General features: G+C 40.0%; 1 protein-coding gene across 3 annotated transcripts in view; it reads left to right on the top strand.

Moving 5' to 3' along the window:
* The window catches only part of LOC111957881 (EGF-like repeat and discoidin I-like domain-containing protein 3), a 367,729-nt gene that overhangs the window by 274,080 nt on the left and 73,594 nt on the right, over window positions 1–20,055 (top strand). The window lies entirely within an intron of this gene.

Raw genomic sequence — 20,055 nt, 5'->3', positions numbered from 1 at the left:
TGGGTTAACTGGCTAATTAAACTGTGAGCACTGGACAAAAAAAGCTGTTGGTTCTGCTCCTGTGTGTATTACTAGAGCTCTGAGGTATGCGTCGAAATCGCTGCGCAGCTAACTTCAAAGCAGTGTGCAGATGCGTGTATCACTTTACAGAAGTATGTCATTAATGACGTCCGAAGCTTCGTTTGATCACGTGCTTTTTCAAACCGTGCGTTACAAAATGCAAGATCCCACAGATTTTGCCGTGGTGCTGGTGCTTTCTTCAATTCCAAGCTGCTTTCAAACACTGACCTCTACTGCACACCGTACATTACAAATATAGTTAGGATGTTGTTCAAAACTTTTCACCTGACCGGTAGCTTAGCAGGTAGAGTAGGGAACTATGGAACATTCAGAGACGTGATGGTATGTGGTCGATTCGCTATGAAAGCACACCATTTCGATTTTTTGATGTGAAATGACACTTTCTGCAATGTTGTTCAAATATTTTGTTTTATTTAGTATAGTATAATAAGCTTCTGTCTTAAGCATCCTATATAATGCCATAGCTTCAGTTTTTGAAAAATACTCAACTTGAATGCAAAAAAGGGAAACGTGGTGTACGCTGATTATAGGCTACTAAAGTCAACAACTTACCGCTGCACCACAGTTTTGCTTAAAACAGAGAATTTTTTTTGGTCTATGATAATCAAACGCTGCTATTTATGGCTGACCAGCAGATGTGCCGTACGTGCATTGTGAACAAATAATGAAGCTCCGAGTAATGAAACGTTTTTCAGTACAATTAAGTGAGGGCACCGTCTTCAGAAAGCCTCCGTTTCCCATCACTATGTATTACCAGTGGGGTTGCTAGAGCGAATCACAGCACATATGTGATACACCTCAGAAGTTTTTTAGTAAAATGCAAATACATACCCTTCATTCGGGCATACACACTTCTCCGACGTTTGTCTCAGAGGGGCCAGTTCGGAAATCTCCACTCTTCAAAAAAAAACTCCTAGAACCTAAAAGGGTTATTCGGCTGTCCCCATAAGAGAACTCTTTGGATAACCCTTTTTGGATCCAGGTAGAACACTTTTTGGTTCCGAACCTGGTATTCCAACTGATTGTAGTCTTCTAAAGCCAACGACTTAATGCTGCACCACAGAGTTTTACTTAGATTAGCTTTTTTCTAAGAGTGTAAGGGTCTGTTTAGTTGTAATTGTATTAGCAACAATGGGTACATTACACTGTGGGGATATTGAAAGCAGTTAGTGATAGGAACTCCCATTGTCTCTTATACAATAGAACTGTATTATATATATATTTTTTCACCGGTTATTTCAAATCAAATCAGTTTGTGTGATACCTTGTGCCGTTGGCTCTGGAACCCAGTGTAAATCTTTCTGGGTATCTCTGACAACAAGCACATAAATGAGGACCCGAAGATGGTGTGATGAAATCGAATTAGGCCCGCAGTACAGTGAGAGGCTGTAACTGGCAACACTGTGTTCATTCCTAACAGGTTAAACAACAAACACATTCAGGGGTTGCTCACAGCAACAGAGCCAGGCGGAAGAGAGAGATGTGGAAGAGGGGGCGAGAGAACGTGTCAAAGAGCAAGAGGAGGGGAGGGTGTAGAGAAAGAATGATCCAACAACATCATCTGAGGAGAGAGGCAGAGTGAGAGAAGACAGAGACATGTGGAAGGGAAAGGTGAGAGAAACAGATAGAGAGCCAGAGAGAGCAAGAGAAAAGCAACCAAGCAACCAAGGAAAATCAGATATGAATCACTGAGGCGGGTTGGTTGGCTTTAATGACGCCACGTGGGATGATGATGTGGATTCTGGGAGCACTCTGGGTTTCAGGAGAGGGACTTCTTGGTAATTGGGATGTGGTAGGTGAGAGGTATAGACTTCTCTCAGCGCTATGGAGTTTTAGGCTTGGGGGTGGTGTGTTCTGAAAGTGTGTGTGTGTGTGTGTGTGTGTGTGAGAGTGCGTGTGTATGTGCTTGTTTTCTCATCTGAAATCAGTTTGAGGGTTAGAGCTGGCAGCCCTGTCATTGTTCAGGTATAACACCCCTGCTCTGCGTGTCTGTCTGTTCCTCATGTGGATCTATAGATCTCAATACCCCCTGCATCTGCCCCCAGCCCTGTAATACTGAAGACCAAATCAATCATTCAGACAGTCATACTTTTAATAATACTGAATTAGTGTATATATATCCTACAGTATGTGTGGCTATACACTTCCATGACATAGACTGACTAGGTGAATCCAGTTGAAAGCTAGGATCCCTTATTGACGTCACTTACTAAATCCACTTCATCAGTGTTTGAACGGGTATGAACAGGTATGGTTTGAGTGTGTCAAGAACTGCAATTCTGCTGGGTTTTTCCACACTCAACAGTTTCCCGTGTGTATCAAGAATGGTCCACCACCCAAAGGACATCCAGCCAACTTGACACAACTGTGGGAGGCATTGGAGTCAAGATGGGCAAGCATCCCTGTGGAATGCTCGACACCTTGTAGTCAATTCCCCGACGAATGAGGCTGTTCTGAGGGCAAAAGAGCGTGCAAATCAATATTAGGAAGGTGTTCCTAATGTTTTGTGCTCTCAGTGTATCTTGAAGTACAATAGTTAACGTAGGTGCAGCAGAAACCCTCACTGGGATTATCATATCTCAGTATAGTATGAACAAATGTGAACAAGAACAATTAAATGAAGTAATATGATCAGTCATGTTTACAGTTCAGTGCTGACTTCCTCCACACACTAAGATTTAAACTACTGCCTAGAAACAGTGTTCACATTCTCAACATGAGGTGTCTCCTAAGTCAGCTGGACTAATCAGCCTGGCATGAAAGCGTGTTCTTAAATCTGACAGGAACACAGTATGCAACCGGTACTTTCTGACTCTGAAGAGTGTGTGCCGGCATTACTACAGCCTGTGTGAATGACGCAGTGTCGGCGCTAAGGGTTAATTAATCAAATTATACAATTGTATAATATATATCATCGTACATGTAGGACCTAATATAGAACCCTCTCCCCAAAAATATTTTTTTTTTTTTTTTTTTTTTAAGTAGGCCACTTTAAGAATAATACAAAAAATGTAGGCCTTGCCATTACATTGATATTGAATTATTATTACATTCTAAAATATGTGAGAATAATGTGGACACTGCCTGATTTAGATTGGATGCATAAATGCCCATTTTTCTGTAGCCTATATTGCCGACGCAGGCACACATAATAAAGCCATTAATCTCACCTTTTGAATCTCAGCATCGCTCTCTCACAAAAACTGAAAAGAAAATGTAATCTCATATTATTATAAGGGAGTCGGGAATTGGCTACAATAATTATACAAACTTTTCAAGCACCAAATTGAGGAAATGTTCTGAGTTTCAAGGCAGACCTATTCCAGTACTTGAATTTCTGAGCTCCAAATTGTAGTTCGAGTAGACTACTTCAAACCCCTTGTATTCTTTCAAATTGCAGGTGTAACATGGAAGATAAATGATTTGTCATGTCATTTCAGTACCAGATCATATTGTAAATAAGTCTCCTAGGTTTAGATTTTTTTAAATATTATGTCCAAAATAATTAATAGGAATAGTTTTGTGCAATAGTCTATCTTACACAGTTGCACACACTAGACGGTGTCCGATCCGAGGCACGCAAACATATGAAAGCATTACCTTGATGCTTTCTCTGTTAAATCTAACGAGACCCTGCTGTAAAGCAAGCAGACAACAGGTGATCAACCTCAATTCTCTAGGGGTATTAGATCCAACGTGGATCCAGGTACAATTGTCTTCACGAATGGACATTTCTCGGGAACCCCTTTTTTTCCCCAGCACTTGGGGTGTTGTTGCATTGCATTTGCTATCAAAACATCTGTTCATCACTTGACTGTCATTCAGAAAATTCCTTTGTGGATCAGATGATAATGTGTGAAAATATAAACCCTGCAAAAAAATAAATGACCCTGTCTTTCAAAGATAATTTGTGAATCCAAATAACTTCACAGATCTTCCATGTAAAGGGTTTAAACACTGTTTCCCATGCTTGTTCAATGAACCATAAACAATTAATGAACATGCACCTGTGGAACGGTCGTTAAGACAATAACAGCTTACAGATGGTAGGCAATTAACGTCAGAGTTATGAAAACTTAGGACACTAAAGAGGCCTTTCTACTGACTCTGAAAAACACCAAAAGAAAGATGCCCAGGGTCCCTGCTCATCTGCGTGAACGTGCCTTAGGCATGCTGCAAGGAGGCATGAGGACTGCAGATGTGGCCAGGGCAATGATTTGCAATGTTCTTACTGTGAGACGCCTAAGACAGGGATACAGGATGTACAGCTGATCGTCCTCGCAGTGGCAGACCACGTTAACGACACCTGCACGACAGACACAGGATGGCAACCATAACTGCCCGAGTTACACCTCCATCAGTGCTCAGACTGCCCGCAGTAGGCTGAGAGAGTCTGGACTGAGGGCTTGTAGGCCTGTTGTAAGGCAGGTCCTCACCAGACATCACCAGCAACAACGTCACCTATTGGCACAAACCCACCGTCGCTGGACCAGACAGGACTGGCAAAAAGTGTTTTTCACTGACGAGCTGCGGTTTTGTCTCACCAGGGGCGATGGTCAGATTTGCGTTTATCGTCAATGGAATGAGCGTTACACCGAGGCCTGTACTCTGGAGTCGGATCGATTTGGAGGTGGAGCATCTGTCATTGTCTGTCACAGCATCATCGGACTGAGCTTGTTGTCATTGCAGGCAATCTCAACGCTGTGCGTTACAGGGAAGACATCCTCCTCCCTCATGTGGTACTCTTCCTGCAGACTCATCCTGACATGACCCTCCAGCATGACAATGCCACCAGCACGTCTGGGACCTGTTGGATCGGAGAGTGAGGGCTAGCGCCATTCCCCCGCAGAAATGTTCAGGAACTTGCAGGTGCCTTGGAGGAAGAGTGGGGTAACATATCACAGCAAGAACGGGTAAATCTGGTGCAGTCCATGAGGAGGAGATGCACTGCAGTACTTACTGCAGATACTGACTGTTACTTTTGATTTTGACCCCCCTTTGTTCAGGGACACATTATTCCATTTCTGTTAGTCACATGTCTGTGGAACTTGTTCAGTTTATGTCTCAGTTGTTGAATCTTGCTATGTTCATAGAAATATTTACACATGTTAAGTTTGCTGAAAATAAACGCAGTTGACAGTGAGAGGATGTTTCTTGTTTTGCTGAGTTTATAAGGCCCAGCCCTTCTCCCTACTACTGATCGCCTTGAGGTTTTTGGTATCTGGAGCCTTCCGTCATGAAACAGGTGATTTGTGTGATATAAGTGAACCGACTCTATGCAGAATAGTCCACACAGTCAATGGTATGGTATATAATGGTATATATGAACTGAAAGACAATTACAGCAAGTTCCCTGATGCTGCTGCCCAAGCCAACTACCAGATAGAGTTCTATGAATATGGGATCTTCCCTGGAGTCGTTGGCTGTATAGATGTATGTCATATTCCCATCAAGTGTCCCTCTACAGCAGATGCTGAGGAGTACAGAGATTGTAAAAACTGGATCTCAATAAATGTACAACATTGTTGCACGTTGGAAATGTGCAACTTATGAGTCATGCACAGACAAACGTCTTGTTCAACCCCTATCTTCATGCAATAGGACCTGAGCAATGATGGTACAACCAAGCTCATATCCACACCAGATGTGTAGTGGAGCGCATGTTTGGTGTATGGAAGAGTTGATTCCAGTATCTCAGAAAAACATTGCGCTTTCAACCAAGAAGATGCTGCATTGTCATAATTGAAACGTCAGTGCTTCACAATTACCTCAAACACCATGGCTGCCCAGATCATCGCATTGAAGATGAGAATGACCCAGGTGACCCAGATGTACCCCGACATCGGTACTGGTGCTGATTCATGTTTCTCTCCTCCTCTTTCGTAACCAACTCAACATAAAAGATGTGCATCTTCATATCATGCTCTTCTTTTAAATATATTAGTTTGGGCTCGTTAAATTCCATGGCCAGTTTCTCATGCATGCTCAGCCTCTTTGTCTTTGTCCTCTGGCCCGGGTTAGTGACACAATCTACCCTCCTGGCTGCTGCACATGTAGCAGGCTGACCTTCAGCCGGTCTTATCCCCTCCATGCTATGGTGATCATCTGCCTCTACAATAATGATTACATTGCTGCATTAGAGAACATTATTTCTTCAAGAGGTGAGTTCATTACATCATTTTATTATGGGTGTGCAAGAGATGACTGACAACATTACATATTCCCTGCAGTCCTGGGATGGCACATGTTGAGTGAATGTGTCTTACCAAATGAGGATTGGAACGGTCCCCCACTTGAACTGTCCAAATGTTCATCTTCAGGGATACCTTCCAGGGGTTGCTGTCTATAAATTATCAAAGTCAACGAGTCCCCCAACTCATCTGCCACCAGTCTTGAAATGCTACCTACCAGCAACAGCATGTCTTCTTTAAGTTACATTTCATGGTTTTCCACAGGACCTAAGGAAGACAATATAGAAAGTATATTAATAATTATGTTTGATATGGTTTGTGTTACATTTCTGACACACAAATACATTTAGGCTCCACTGTTATGTTGCACAAGAAAACGAACATTTCAAAGTGACTCTGATTTGTAAAAGTGAGCTACAGTATCTTACCTTTTTGTTGACCTTTTCATTTGAGTTGAATTCATTACAAATTGTAGTCAACATTTTTTTTTCTTGTTTTCTGTTGATGAATAATGCTGTTTGTTCTCAGTAATTGGGTTCACATTTAAGATGTTTTGTTTCAAAGTCATTGAAATTCTTTGAAAAAAAAAAGTTTTACCTCCGTCCATCGTTTGGTTAACTTCTCTAGGATAGGTGGGACGGTAGCGTCCCACTTGGCCAAAATCCAGAAAAAATATAGCGTGCCAAATTCAAATATATTACTATAAAGATTAATCTTTCATGAAATCACACATGAAAGACACCAAATTAAAGCTACACATGTTGTGAATCCAGCCAACTTGTCTGATTTCAAAAAGGATTTACGGGGAAAGCACACCAAACAATTATGTTAGCTCAGTACATAGCCACAGAAAAACACAGCAATTTTTTCTCAGGTTTTTGCCTGCCATATGAGTTCTGTTATACTCACAGGCATCATTCAAACAGTTTTAGAAACTTCAGAGTATTTTCTATCCAATAGTAAAAATAATATGCATATATTAGCATGTGGGACAGAGTAGGAGGCAGTTCACTATGGGCATGAAATTCATCCAAAAGTGAAAATGCTGCCACCTATACCAAATAAGTTAAGGTGACTTACTCCAATTCGACACAATGCTTATTTATTAGTGTCCCTTCTTAGGGATAGCCTCCTTTTTTTTCATTTTCGCCTAAATGGCATACCCAAATCTACCTGCCTGTAGCTCAGGCCCTGAAGCAAGGATATGCATATTCTTGGTACCATTTCAAAGAAAACACTTTGGAAATGTGAATTGAATGTAGGAGAACACAGTAGATCTGGTAGAAGAAAATACAAAGACATTTTTCCACCGTCTTTGAAATGCAAGAGAAAGTTAACTGTTATAGCCATCACTCTGGTTGTAATTAAGATAGTGTCCACAATATGGCAGCAGTGTATGTGCAAAGTTTCAGATGGATAACTTGGAGTATGACTGATCCTCAAGACTTTTAGTGTCAATTCCCAAGGCACATTTGGGCAAATCGTGAAGGAGACATTCATATTCCATCGTGAAATCTGTATACTTGGATTATGATTTAGCTTTCCAAGTATTAGTAGCCATATTATAAGTTCAACATTGGCAAAACAACCAGTTTTCATAACTCTGAATATCCTTATAATTTTTGTCCAAAATGAAAAGGCATGCTGTCGTACAAGGTTAGAAGCTACATTTTACAACATATACATGGATTACATATACTCCCGTAAAGCCCAGCTCATTGGCGATCTAGCTAGTTTTGTTTGACCCCGATTGGTGCTTATTGTCACGTTCCTGACCTGTTTTCTGTTAGTTTTTGTATGTGTTAGTTGGTCAGGATGTGAGTTTGGGTGGGCAGTCTATGTTTTCTGTTTCTATGTTGGTTTTGGGTACCTGATATGGTTCTCAATTAGAGGCAGGTGGTTTTCATCTCCTCTGATTGAGAATCATATTAAGGTAGGTGTTTTCACTTTGTTTGTCGTGGGTGGTTGTCTCCTGTGTCTGTGTTTGTTTGCACCATACGGGACTGTTTCGTTCGTTCGTTCGTTCGTTCGTTCGTTGTTTTGTGTAGTCATTTTCCTGTTCGTGAGTTCTTCGTGTTATGTAAGTTCTTATGTTCAGGTTCGTCTACTCCGTTTGTTGTTTTGTTTAGTTTCAAGTGAAGTTCGTGTTTTCGTCTTTACTTAAAATAAATCATGTCATATCAAGACGCTGCATTTTGGTTTAATCCCTGCTCCTCCTCTTCGGATGAAGAGGAGGAGGAACGCCGTTACACTTATTTGACAAAGAAACAGTCGTTCAAGTGATGGCCGCCCGTGTCATCGGCGTGCCATGAAGGCGTTGCTCTCTGACCAAATATGGTGTCCTATAGGATATACTACACTCCTAATGAAATAGTGAAGTCTTGTTACCTTCTAGGATCTCTGAGGAATAGATACGAACATGATTTGACTCGTTGAAACAACATTTAGGGTGAGATTTTCACAGATTCCTTTCTTTGCATATTAAACGAGTGGTATTACAAAATTGATTGTGCGTGCTATATGGACGTTTTTAAGATATGAAAAATGGTTTTATGTAACAAAACAACACTTCATGTTATCTCTGGGACCCTTTGGATGATAAATCAAAGCAAGATTTCAGATTTCTCCAATCCCAAATTAAATCTAGAATCGGTTTACTATTTCGCAACAAAGCATCCTTCACTCATGCTGCCAAACATACCCTCGTAAAACGGACTATTCTACCATCCTTGACTTTGGCGATGTCATTTACAAAATAGCCTCCAACACTCTACTCAGCAAATTGGATGCAGTCTATCACAGTGCCATCCGTTTTGTCACCAAAGCCCCATATACTACCCACCGCTGCGACCTGTATTGTCTCGTTGGCTGGCCCTCGCTTCATATTTGTCACCAAACCCACTGGCTCCAGGTCATCTATAAGTCTTTGCTAGGTAAAGCCCCGCGTTATCTCAGCTCACTGGTCACCATAACAGCACCTGCCCGTAGCACGCGCTCCAGCAGGTATATTTCACTGGTCCCCCCCAAAGCCAATTCCTCCTTTGGCCGCCTTTCCTTGCAGTTCTCTGCTGCCAATGACTGGAACGAATTACAAAAATCACTGAAGCTGGAAAGACATATCATTACAGATCATTGCACCTGTACATAGCCCATCTGTAATTAGCCCACCCAACTACCTCATCCCCATATTGTTAGATTTTTTTTTTCTCCATTCTCCCCTATCTCTACCTGCACATTCATCTTCTGCACATCTATCACTCCAGTGTTTAATTGCTAAATTGTAATTATTTCGCCACTATGGCCTATTTATTGCCTTACCTCCCTAATCTTACCTCATTTGCACACATTGTATATAGACTTTTCTATTGTATTATTGACTATACGTTTGTTTATTCCATGTGTAACTCTGTGTTGCTGTTTGTGTCGCACTGCTTTGCTTTATCTTGAACAGGTCGCAGTTGTAAATGAGAACTTGTTCTCAACTGGCCTACCTGGTTGAATAAAGTTGATTTTATTTTATGTAAATACACATGTCACCTTCAGAGGTGAATTTATCAAATCTAAAAAAAGGTTTTGTTGTTAGGAGCTCTCCTCAAACAATAGCATGCTATTTTTCCGCAGTAATGGCTACTGTAAATTGGAGAGTGCAGCTATATTAACAAGAATTTAAGTTTTCAGCCAATATAAGACTATGTACTGAAATGTATTGTTACTCTAAAATCTGCGATCTTGACATAACGAGCTGCATGATTTACAACTGTCCTGTTGACGGAACGATGATCCTTAAGAGGATCCTCAGGTCAACACCAAATGCACAATGTTAATCTAATTAGGCTTCACAAAGATTAACTGGTTAGTCCTTATTTACCTTACTCTGGTACTCCCTAGTCTAGTACTAGTTAATCTAAAGGTCAGTAACATCTCAGAAAGTCTTAAAAAAAAATCTGGATAAACTTAAGTAGACTTAGCCTTATCCTGACATAAATTAAACTCTGTCCAGGAAACCACCCCCAAATACACATCCAAAAAGTATTATGCATAATTATTGAAGAACCACGTTAATGAAAGTATCGATTTAGGTTTTAAGTATCAAGGTAAGTTGACTATTTTGGTTAGAAGCATAACATTTAGCATGAAAACCCATGAAAACCGTTTAGGAGACATAAGGAGACACAAAATGTTGAGTAGTTATACTACATTTCTGAGATCATTATTTAACAACATTTCAGCTAGATCCAAGATTCTTACAGGGTTCACATTCAGCTATTGAATGTGAAGTCTAATTTAACTGATTCTTTCTTAATATATGATATAACTACAATTTACAGTGCCATAAATGCAAGGACAGAAAAGTTTTATATTACCTGAGTGCTGGCCTTTTAATTACTGTAGCCTAATTAGAGAGAGAATATGCTACTGTTGTTCTCCAGAATATGAGATAAACAAGAAATGGAGAATAAGTGGGGGTTAATTGTGGCTTTGGTTGCATTGCGGATGCGGCGTAAAAGACGTTGTCAAGAAGACTTGATATTGGAGGCACTGTAGTCTGCAAGTAAAGAAGTACGTGGTCATGATGCTTTCTCATGCTCCAGTGCAGAATTTAAGTTAGGCCCCAAAAAGTGTTGCTTTTTCATTATTATCAAGAAGAGGGGCCTTTTCGGGTTTTTACAGTATGATGTCTCTCATCCTTGTGGGAGAGATCATTTGGGTTTTCCCCTCATTTCACCCAGGGTGTTAGGTGTGGTATCAGCCGTGAGGAAGTAGCAGTTGCCAAATGTACAATGTACACTAATATCATTTTGACGCAATGTAAATGCATAAGAGTACTCTGAGATTGATCTGAGACTCATCGCTCTGTGAGTGTAGGGTGTGTTAAGAAAACAGAAAGCCTTTAGTGTGTGTGTGTGTGTGTGTGTGTGTGTGTGTGTGTGTGGTGTGTGTGTGTGTGGTGTGTGTGTGTGTGTGTGTGTGTGTGTGTGTGTCTGTCTGTCTGTTCATGATGCCATTGACCTCAACAAGCATTGCCTGAAGTTTGCTAAAAGCATTGGCACTTGGATTGTAACTGGTGCTATGGTCAGAGACATGAAAATAGAGCTCTTTGGACAAAGCACACCAGTGGTGGGTGTGTAGAAAAGTACCTAATACCTACTGTAATAGATGGTGGTACGTCTTTGATTGTTATGGGGCCATTTTGCTTCCACTGGTTTAACCTTTCACGAGCCTCTACCCCGGGTCCGGGATCACCCCCACCCCCCCCACACACTGATTAGCATAGCTAGCATAGCTTCACAAGTAGATAGTAGCATCTAAATATCATTAAATCACAAGTCCAAGACACCAGATGAAAGATACAGATCTTGTGAATAAACCCATCATTTCTGTTTTTTAAAATGTTTTACAGGGAAGACACAATATGTAAATCTATTAGCTAACCACGTTAGCAAAAGACACCACTTTTTTTTACCCCACCAGTTTTTTACTCCATCAGTAGCTATCACAAATTCGGCCAAATAAAGATATAAATAGCCACTAACCAAGAAAAAACCTCATCAGATGACAGTCTGATAACATATTTATGGTATAGGATAGGTTTTGTTAGAAAAAGTGCATATTTCAGGTAGAAATCACAGTTTACAATTGCACCGACCATCACAACTCGACTAGAATTACTACAGAGAGCAACGTGTATGACCAATTTACTCATCATAAAAACTTTCATAAAAATAGACAAAGCATAGCAATGGAAAGACCCAGATCTTGTGATTTTCAGACAATATTTCAGATTTTTCTAAGCGTTTTACAGCGAAAACACAATAAATCGATAAGTTAGCATACCACATGTGCAAACGTTACCAGAGCATCGATTCAAGCCAAAGAGAGCTATAACGTAATCATCGCCAAATATATTAATTTTTTCACTAACCTTCTCAGAATTCTTCCGATGACACTCCTGAACATCATTTTACAACATACATATAGAGTTTGTTCGAAAATGTGCATATTTAGCCATACAAACCGTGGTTATACAATGAAAATAGTAGCAAATCAAGCCTCAAAATGTCGGACGTCATCTTTCAGAGTGATCTAGTTAATCGAAAGCTAATCATATACTTGACTAAAAAATACAGGGTTGACAGGAATCGAAAGACAAATTATTCTTAATGCAACCGCTGATTTACATTTCTAAAATTATCCTTACTGTGCAATACAGGGTTCGCCAAGTGAAGCGATAACAAAACAAATGGCGGATTAGCGTTTAAATATTTCGACAGAACAACGATTTATCATATTAAATATTTCTTATATGAGGTGATTTTCCATCAAGATTCTTGGGCAATGTATCCTTTCTTGGGTCTAATCTTTCTTTTGGTCGATAGATGTCCTCTGTCTTCGAATGTCCACTAACATCGACCGAGACCCCGAAACGTGCCCAAAGCTTCAAAGTGCACGACAAAGAAATTCCTCAAAATCGCACTAAACGGATATAAATTGCTATAAAACGGTTCAAATTAACTACATTATGATGTTTTTAACAACTATAACGAGTAAAAACATGACCGGATAAATATTACTGGCTAAACAACCATTTGGAAGGAGGAAGTCCGATGTCCATCTTGCGTAAGACGCGCAAAGGGAAAGAACGGTACTTCCACGTTTTGTTGTTTTATAGTGGCTCTGATTGTGCAATCGACTCATTTAAGCGTGATGACGTACTGACACCCAGAGGAAGACGTAGGCAGTGTCGGTTTCTCCATAGCATTTACAGGCACCTTAAAACCGACCCCAGATCAGGGGTCAACATTTCTGAAATCTGACTCCCTGTCAGGAAAAGTGCTGTAGAAGTAGTTCTGTACCACTCAGAGACAAAATTCCAACGGCTATAGAAACTAGAAAGTGTTTTCTATCCAATAATAACAATAATATGCATATTGTACGATCAAGAATTGAGCACGAGGCAGTTTAATTTGGAGACCAAAAAATGCTAATGCGGAACAGCACCCCCTATAGTTGCAAGAAGTTTTTAAGGTCAACGGCATCATGAACATTATCAAGTACAATGACAAGTTACATTTAAATAATTGAGCAAACACTCGTATATTATGCCTTGCTCAAGGGCACATCGACAGATTGCTCACCTTGTCGGCTTGGGGATTCGAACCAGCAACCTTTTGGTCACTGGGTCAACGCTCTTAAAGGAAAACTCAAAATATATTTTGGTATTTGTTTCATTGGTGCATTGTTGATATAGTTCCAAAATGTTTTGCATGTCAGCAATCACATTTTCAAGATATATAACTTTCAAAATAAAGAAAATGTGATTGCTGACATGCAAAACATGTTGGAACTATATCAGCAATGCACTAATGAAACAAATAACAAACCTGACACTAGACTACCTACCAGGACATTTTAGCCCAAAACCTGGTTGCCTCCGCCAGGAGGCTGCAAGCGAATCTTCCAGCAAGTCAAAAAACTCAAGCACACATCAAAATCCACTAGAGCTGATCCCATTTAGTCGACTGATCGATTATTTGGTTGATAGTCTGACGCTCAACCAATATTTCTTTAGTCGAGCACGTAGTAAAAAATAAATAATGGTGTGCAACACCCATGTCTGATTCGCACCTGTCTGAGTGGACTAATCCATTCTGGACGCCATGGGGATGGCACAGTCCATCGCTCTAGGACATGTGCTACTGAAATTGTAGCCTATATGGTTATACTACATAAGAACAATGGTGCAACACTAATACAAATTATATTATTTAATAACAAATGCATTTTCCTCCACGTTGATAGCAGTTGCTGTCTGTGGATCTGAAACATCTGTGTGCTGTTGAAATGCCGCCTTTTCCTAGACCATGTTGCTATGTGCATAATAGCAAAGTTACCCACCATAATGGTGTTGAGAACAATGCGGCGGAAGCAGCAGTGGAGTTAGGATACAAGAAAACAGTCTCGCCTTAATTGTTTAAGAATATTGAGGAGAGAGGAAACCCCAATTTAATTAGGTCTATAATCAACAGCCTAACTGTTAAATCTGCCTGGCTTTATAAATCATTCATATCAATTTAGCTACAGAAATAAGACAGATCCTGCTTGTGTAGCCTGTTTGAGTGTTTGTTTAATAGCGTACTGATTCCATGAGCACCAAGCCTCAAGCAACCACAACGTCTGATAAACAATTTCAAATTCAGCTGTTTTTAATCTTTGCTATGCTGGAATAAAGGCTTTACACTTTTTTTTGTTAGAACAGCCTATGGTATTACTTATAAATTATTTTGTGTTTACACAGTTACAAATTGTCAGATTTTTTTCTCTTCTAATAATAGTAACCCTCCTTTTTCTTGATCTCCTTATTGTTATTATTATCATCATTATAATAAGTAATGTCATTATCATTAGCAGGGTTAGTATAGCAGCCTTGTATAACCACCATCGAGCTGTAGGCCTAAGAGCGCATCCTGTTTAGTCTTAATATCGTAACTTGGGCCTACAAGAGTAAGATGGCACCGACAGACATGCCAGCTCTGCTTCTAGCGCCTAGGCAACTTTGCAGTATTTTTTTTCTGTGTTATTACATACAGCTGGAAATAACTTTTGGATGTCAGAGTGGCGGTAACTTACCAGCATTCCGACCATAAATAAGAAATTCCCGTACCCCTCAAGGCAATTGAAATTATCCCAAAGGCTGATCCAAGACGCTCCCGGCAGAGAAGAGGTATTCGGAGTGACTTCTAGTCCGACTCAGGAGGCGTGCACACCATCCACCACTTCTGAGTATATTACTCGCTAATATTCAGTGCTTGGACAATAAAGTAGACAAGCTCAGGGTGAGGATCTCCGTCCAGAGAGACATCAGGGACTGTAACATACAGCCAGCTGGGTTCTCATTACATTACATCACACAGTCCAAAGAAAGTGGTCAGATGAAGCAGATGCTAAGCTACAGGACTGTTTTGCTAGCACAGACTGGAATATGTTCCGGGATTCTTCCGATGTCATTGAGGAGTAAACCACATCAGTCACTGGCTTCATCAATAAGTGCATCGATGACCTAGTCGCCACAGTGACCGTACGTATATACTAGAGGTCGACCAATTATGATTTTTCAACACCGATACCAATACCGATTATAGGAGGACCAAAAAAAGCCGATACCGATTAATCGGCCGATTTTTAAAAGTGTATTTGTAATAATGACAATTACAACAATACTGAATGAAGATTTATTTTAACTTAATATAATACATCAATAAAATCAATTTAGCCTCAAATAAATAATGAAACATGTTCAATTTGGTTTAAATAATGCAAAAACAAAGTGCTGGAGAAGAAAGTAAAAGTCCAATATGTGCCATGTAAGAAAGCTAACGTTTAAGTTCCTTGCTCAGAACATGAGATCAAAGCTGGTGGTTCCTTTTAACATGAGTCTTCAATATTCCCAGGTAAGAAGTTTTAGGTTGTAGTTATTATAGGAATTATAGTACTATTTCTCTCTATACGATTTGAATTTCATATACCTTTGACTATTGGATGTTCTTATAGGCACTTGAGTATTGCCAGGAACACATCGACAACAGCCACCCTCGAAGCAGCGATACCCATGCAGAGCAAGGGCAACAGCTACTCCAAGTCTCAGAGCGAGTGACATTTGAAACGCTATTAGCGCGCACCCCGCTAACTAGCTAGCCATTTCACATCGGTTACACCAGCCTAATCTCGGCAGTTGATAGGCTTGAAGTCATAAACAGCGCAATGCTTGAAGCAAGGCTACATTGCACAACCTTCAATGTTATGTCATAAATAAGTAGAATTCTGGCAAATTAGTTCGCAATGAGCCAGGCAACCCAAACTGTTGCATATACCCTGACTCTGCGTGCAATGAACGCAAGAGGAGTGACACAATTTCACCTGGTTAATATTGCCTGCTAACCTGGATTTCTTTTAGCTAAATATGCAGGTTTAAAAATATATACTTCTGTGTATTGATTTTAAGAAAGGCATTGATGTTTATGGTTAGGTACACGTTGGAGCAACGACAGTCCTTTTTCACGAATACGCACCGCATCGATTATATGCAACGCAGGACACGCTAGATAAACTAGTAATATCATCAACCATGTGTAGTTATAACTAGTGATTATGATTGATTGATTGATTGTTTTTTATAAGATACGTTTAATGCTAGCTAGCAACTTACCCTGGCTTCTTACTGCATTCGCGTAACAGGCAGGCTCCTCGTGAGGCAGGTGGTTAGAGCGTTGGACTAGTTAACTGTAAGGTTGCAAGATTGAATCCCTGAGCTGACAAGGTAAAAATCTGTCGTTCTGCCCCTGAACAAGGCAGTTAACCCACCGTTCCTAGGCCGTCATTGAAAATAAGAATGTGTTCTTAAATAACTTCTTGACGCACGGATCCCTTTAGCAGGATCATTTTCATCAACAAACGCTGAATTGCAGAGCGCCAAATTCAAAAGAAATTGCTGAAAATATTTATATTCATGAAATCACAAGTGCAATATAGCAAAACACAGTTTAGCTTGTTGTTAATCCACCTGTCGTGTCAGATTTTGAAAATATGCTTTACAGCGAAAGCAATCCAAGCGTTTGTGTGAGTTTACCGATCACTAGACAAACATTAATAACACCTAGCAGCAATGTAGATTGCTTTTCTGGCTTTCGTGACCAATCAAATTAATCGCTTACCTTTGATGATCTTTGGATGTTTGCACTCACGAGACTCCCAGTTACACAATAAATGTTCCTTTTGTTCGATAAAGATTATTTTAATATAAAAAAAACTCCATTTGTTTGGCGCGTTATGTTCAGTATTCCACAGCCTTAGGCAGGTCATCAAGGCTTGACGAAAATTCCAAATAGTATCCGTAAAGTTCGTAGAAACATGTCAAACGTTTTTAATAATCAATCCTCAGGTTGTTTTTAACATCAATAATCGATAATATTTAAACCGGACTGTAAACTATTCAATACTGGAGAGAAAGAAATGTCGAGCAACCAGTGTCGCGCACATGAACTAATGGAAGGACATCCGTCTATCCACTGACGCGTTTTGATAAATCTTGCTAATTTTTCAGAATAAAAGCTTGAAACTATGTCTAAAGACTGTTCACACCCTGAGGAAGCCATTGGAAAAGGAATCTGGTTGATATCCCTTTAAATGGACAAAAAGCAGGCAATGGAACAGTGATTTTTCAAATTAAGAGTCACATCCGGGTTGGATTTCCTCAGGTTTTCGCCTGCAAAATCAGTTCTGTTATACTCACAGACAATATTTTGACAGTTTTGGAAACTTTAGAGTGTTTTCAAAACTACTCTGTCAATTATATGCATATTCTAGCATCTGGACCTGAGAAATAGGCAGCTTACATTGGGAATGTTATTTTTCCAAACATAAAAATTCTGCCCCCTAGCTTCAAGAGGTTTTAACTGACTTGCCTAGTTAAATAAAGGTGTAAAAAAAATATATACAGATTTCCGATTGTTATGAAAACTTGAAATCGGCCCTGATTATTCGACCATTCCGATTAATCGGTCTACCTCTAGTACATACCCCCGACCAGAAGCCATTGATTACAGGCAACATCTGTACTGAGCTAAAGGGTAGAGCTGCCACTTTCAAGGGGCAGGACTCTAACCCGGAAGCTTATAAGATATCCCGCTATGTCCCCTGATGAACCATCAAACAGGCAAAGTGTCAATACAAGACTAAGATCGAATCGTACTACACCGCAGGGCTTGCAAACTTTTACAGACTACAAAGGGAAGCACAGCCAAGAGCTGCCAAGTGACAGAAGCCTACCAGATGAGCTAAATTACTTCTATGCTCGCTTCGAGGCAGCTTCATTAAAAATCACCAGTCTCAACGTCAACAGTGAAGAGGCGACTCTGGGATGTTGGCCTTCTAGGCAGAGTTTCTCTGTCCAGTGTCTGTGTTCTTTTGCCCATCTTAATCTTTTATTTTCATTGGCCAGTCTGAGACATGGCTTTTTCTTTGTAACTCTGCCTAGAAGGCCAGCATCCCGGAGTCGCCTCTTCACTGTTGACGTTGAGACTGGTGTTTTGCAGGTACTATTTAATGAAGCTACCAGTTGAGGACTTGTGAGGCGTCTGTTTCTCAAACTAAACACTCTAATGTACTTGTCCTCTTGCTCAGTTGTGCACCGGGGCCTCCCACTCCTCTTTATATTCTGGTTAGAGCCAGTTTGCGCTGTTCTGTGAAGGGAGTAGTACACAGCGTTGTACGAGATCTACAGTTTCTTGGCAATTTCTCACATGGAATATCCTTCATTTCTCAGAACAAGAATAGACTGACGAGTTTCAGAAGAAATGTCTTTGTTTCTGGCCATTTTGAGTAATCGAACCCACAAATACTGATGCTCAACTAGTCCAGAGAAGGCCAGTTTTATTGCTTCTTTAATCAGAACAACAGTTTTCAGCTGTGCTAACATAATTGCAAAGGGGTTTTCTGATGATCAATTAGCCTTTTAAAATTATAAACTTGGATTAGCTAATACAACGTGCCATTGGAACACAGGAGTGATGGTTGCTGATAATGGGCCTCTGTACGCCTATGTAGATATTCCATTAAAAAATCTGCCGTTTCCAGCAACAATGGTCATTTACAAAATTAACAATGTCTACACTGCATTTCTGATCAATTTGATGTTTTAATGGGCTCAAAATGTGCTTTTCTTTCAAAAACAAGGACATTTCTAAGTGACCCCAAACTTTTGAACGATAGTGCATATGACAAAATACACATTTTAAAATGTAAACCAATCGATTGGTTGAAAGAACAGAAGACTCTCGGTCGACCAAGATTTTATTTTGTCGGGGATAGCCCGACAAAAAGTCTCTGGACTGGAACCCCAGTCCATAAGCGCAGAGAAAAGATATCAAGGATCTTGAAATATTTGGTTTAAGATCCCTTCCAATGTGTTCTCCAATCTCATAAAACATTTATTTTTAAAGCCTGTGTCATTATACACACGGGGAGGATGCTGGAGTATTGAAAACAAGGGTTCAGTCATTTTGACAGCTATTATTTTGAGATTATTTTTATTACCTAAAATCTCTTAATCTGACCAATTGTGTTAGTTTATACAACGGGTGTGTCTAATCCTGAATGCTTATGGGTTAAAACCACATTGCAGCAGATGTCTATTCCACAATTTGCCACCGGCTATATGAATATATGACGTTAAAATGCCTATTTACTATGTTCCATCTGACTGAGCAATCCACTGTCTCATCAGCCTAGCCAGGCAATTTATAAACTTGATCTCCACTATAAAAATCTAGACATTCTCTCATTTCTTTTAGATGTGACTGTAAATTAGCCGTAGTTGGCTAGCTAGCAAGCAAGGGATAAGAACGTTGCCAGCCAGTATGACAATGGAACATTTAAAATGCATGATTGGGTTGCGTCCATAGATACAGAACAAAAAGACTGAACAACTGGGTCGTGTCCATAGATACAGAACAAAAAGACTGAAAGACTGGGTCGCGTATCTAGCAACCCTAGATTTGTGTCGGAAATATATATTGTGGAAGGATGAAATAGTAATATGAATAAATTAATCAAAATAATGTTTTTAATGAAAATATGTCAATCATTATTTGATTATGTTGGCAACCTGTTGTATAAAAATGATAATACCCTCGAAGCCGGTGTTGGGAGGATATATTGGCACGGTTTGCTGGCCCTCGACTTCATCTCAGGCTTAACAACACCTGTGCCAATATATTCTCCAAACATC

The sequence above is a fragment of the Salvelinus sp. IW2-2015 genome, linkage group LG33 (genome assembly GCF_002910315.2).
Source record: "Salvelinus sp. IW2-2015 linkage group LG33, ASM291031v2, whole genome shotgun sequence".
Taxonomy (NCBI): Eukaryota; Metazoa; Chordata; class Actinopteri; order Salmoniformes; family Salmonidae; genus Salvelinus; species Salvelinus sp. IW2-2015.
Note: the sequence above shows the minus strand (reverse complement) of the source record. Positions and strands in the feature narration are given on the sequence as shown.